This window comes from Rhinoraja longicauda, chromosome 33, assembly GCF_053455715.1.
Source record: "Rhinoraja longicauda isolate Sanriku21f chromosome 33, sRhiLon1.1, whole genome shotgun sequence".
NCBI classification, from domain to species: domain Eukaryota; kingdom Metazoa; phylum Chordata; class Chondrichthyes; order Rajiformes; family Arhynchobatidae; genus Rhinoraja; species Rhinoraja longicauda.
Genome location: NC_135985.1, coordinates 24,652,311 through 24,655,851, shown reverse-complemented (window position 1 = coordinate 24,655,851; position 3,541 = coordinate 24,652,311). Strand labels below are relative to the sequence as shown.

The 3,541-nt window shown below is 43.4% G+C and overlaps 1 pseudogene; it reads left to right on the top strand.

Annotated features, from left to right (window-relative positions):
- Window positions 1-1,431: 1,431 nt before the first annotated feature.
- Window positions 1,432-3,280, top strand: LOC144609096 (UDP-glucuronosyltransferase 2A2 pseudogene; annotated as a pseudogene).
- The last annotated feature ends 261 nt before the right edge of the window (window positions 3,281-3,541 follow it).

Below are 3,541 nucleotides of genomic sequence, written 5' to 3'. Positions count from 1 at the left end.
GGGAATAGGCTTTTCCATTCAACCACTCAACCAGATGATGTTTCTAGTTCATGCTTTTGGCCAGTGTTCAAAGAGTGACAAGATAGAGTAGGAATAGGGAACTGCAACTTAGTTTAAGGAACAAAGGAGTGTTGCATCACTGAGCTCTGGCTCTGAAGACCCAACAGCAGTAAGTTCTAACAGAATGGACAGAACAGTGGGACAGCTGTAGTGCAGCAGCCTCACAGCACTGGAGACCCCAGTTTGATCCTGACCTTGGGGTTGTTGTCTGTGCGGAGTTTGCACGTTCTCTCTGTAACCATGTGGCTTTCCTCTGGGAGCTCCAGTTTTCCTCCTAGATCCTAAGGAAGTGCAGGTTTGTAAGTTAATTGGCCTTTGTACAATTGTCCTTAATGTGTAGGGAGTGGATGTAAAAAACGTGATAACATGGGACTAGAGTGAACCTGTGATCAATAGCCAGCATGGACCTGATGAGCAGAAGGGCCCATTACGTTTCTATTACGTATCTTTCAATCAGTCAAGGAGCAGGACTTTGCAATGCACAGAGCCGTGGAACACGGGGTGATGGAATGATAAAGTCTAGGGTTACTTACCCAGAAGCAGCAAGTCCTTACAGAATGATTAGTCTGAGTCTGAAGAAGGTTTGCAGCTTGAAACATCATCCATCCTTTTTCTCCAGAGATGGTGCCTGACCCGCTGAGCTACTCCAGCATTTTGTCTCTAGCTTCACCTATGCATCAGAACAGTGTCATTCTTCTTGCATATATTACACATGCAGGCACCTTTTCAGGCAACATTGTTCAAAGTCCAAAGTCCGCTCAGCCCGCAAGCTCGGTGTTTAGTTTAATTTAATTTAGAGATACAGCGTGGAAACAGGCCCTTCAGCCCACCGCGTCCGCGCCGACCAGCGATCCTGCACATTAATACTATCCTACATACACTAGGGACAATTTTCACGTAGACCAAGCCAATAAGCCTACTAACCTTTGGAGTCTTTGGAGTGTGGGAAGAACGAAGATCTCAGAGAAAACCCACGCTGGTCATGGGGAGAACGTACAAACGCCGATCAGTGCTGGGACCTTTGTTGTTTGTGAATAAAAAATGATTTGGATATATAAATGATTTGAGTTTATAAATGATTTGGTGCGTTGATTAGTACGTTTGCAGACAACACAAAAATTGAGCAGTTTATAAACCCTACAGTATGAGTATTTCAGTTTAATTTAGTTTTGACATTCAGTGCGGAAACAGGCACATCGACCCATTGAGTCCGAGCCGACCAGAGATCACTGCACAATACCACTACTACACACTTGGAACAATTGGCCGTTTGTGTCTATCTTCGGTTTAAATCAGCATCTGCAGTTCCTTCCAACACAAATTATATTATTGTCATCACCAAAACATTTCTTCCAATTTCCCAACAGAATTTGGAGATCACCCACTCTCAATATGAAGCTTTCAAACTGGCGGAGTAAGTTACTGGCCACTTTTGTTCTTTGTTCCATTATCACCCTGTCGTTGCCGGTGAAAATATTGGTTGTACCTGTCGATGGAAGTCACTGGATCAACATGAAAATCCTAGTGGAAGAACTGAACCTTCATGGTCACAAAATCACTGTGGTTCGTCCCTCAACATCCTGGTATATCAAAGAAAAGCCTGATCTTTATCAATCCATTGTGGTCCAAATGGAAGAATGCCTTGGGAAAAATGAAACAGAAAAAATAATGCAAAGTTCTCTACAAAAGGTACTGACAGCCTTAAGGTATGGAATGACACCATGGGGATTTCTTAAGCTGCAATATCAGATATGGTACGCGTTGTATTGCTACCATCAATGTGCTCAACAGTTCACTGTTGCAATATTTACAAACAAGGTTGTATTAAACCAAATTGAAGACAACAACTTTGACTTGGTGCTTACAGATCCCGCTTTTGGCACTGGTCCAATTTTGGCTTCTTACTTGAAGCTTCCAGTGGTGTACAACGTACGATGGTTCCCTAGTGAGGAAGCCCACTTCCTCTCCGCCCCGTCACCACTTTCCTACATCCCCGTCCCTGGTTCACAACTGACGGATAAAATGACCTTCCTTCAAAGGACACTGAACGTCATTCTGAATCAAAATCAGATCATTATTACGGAATTCCTCATTAACCCCATTTACAATGAACTCTGCCATCGTTACCTGGGGCCAAATACAGACTTTCAAGCAATTCTGCTGAGCTCTGATGTGTGGTTGATGAGGGTGGATTTTGTGTTTGAATTCCCAAGACCCACCATGCCACACATTGTGTACATTGGTGGTTTCCAGTGTAAACCAGCACGGCCTCTGGCAGCAGAGTTTCAGGAGTTTGTCCAAAGCTCAGGGAAGCACGGACTTGTTGTCATGTCAATGGGGACCATTGTTAGTTTCTTGCCAATGGAGATTACAATGAAGATAGCAGAAGCTTTATCTCAAATCCTCCAGAAGGTTATCTGGAGATATGATGGTGAGACCCCTACCAACATAGGGAATAATACACTGCTGGCAAAATGGATCCCACAGAACGACCTGCTGGGTCACCCCAACACACGAGCCTTTGTTTCACACGGAGGCACCAATGGCATTTATGAAGCCATCTACCATGGGGTGCCAGTGGTCGGCATGCCTCTGATCTTTGACCAGTTTGACAACTTACTCAAGCTCGAATCCCGAGGAGCAGCAAAAGTGATCAACGTTGCAACCATGCACTCCACAGATCTGTTGCAGGCACTCAACGAGGTGATGAACGGCACATCTTATGGGGACAACATGAAGAGACTCTCCGCTCTCCATCGGGACCAGCCAGAGTCGCCAATGGAGAGAGCCGTTTTCTGGGTTGAGTACGTTGCCCGACACAAAGGAGCGGGGCATTTGCGCCCAGTATCCCACCGACTCCCCTGGTACGCTTACTATTGTGTAGATGTGATGATCTTTCTGTTGTCTGTGTTACTCCTGCTCACTGTGCTGGTGGTTGGAATACTGAAGAAACTTTGCCGTGTTGCACGGAAGAAGAAACAAAAAAATCATTAAGGTTTACCCTTTTGAATTGGGGGGAAGGTCTTTTGATTTTTTGTAATATTTATTTTTAAACAATTTTTAATCAAAGTTTCTCTAGCACCCCATCTAATGTTTCTCTCACAACACATTCCCTTTACAGCTATTGTGAAATTTAATAATGTCTATTCAGAAATGATAACAGATATTTGCTGAGTGTAGTTGCCACCAGCAAAATACTGTACATGAATTAAACGTGACAAAGTGGACATGTTTTTCAAATATTATTCAAACAAAATCTAAAAGAACAGTTCACACGTGTCAAGAAGCTATATTGAGAATTGTTGTTGCTAATTCCCACAATCATACTGTCTATTGGTAAATATGTTCAACATATTGTTTCCCGGTTTAATATGTTTGAATTCTCCATCATAACTTTCATTGGAGTTGCCTTCCACGTCTTGCCATGTTGAAATGTTGTCTCTTTCATGAACTTTCATGAACTAGGACTGCACAGTGGTGC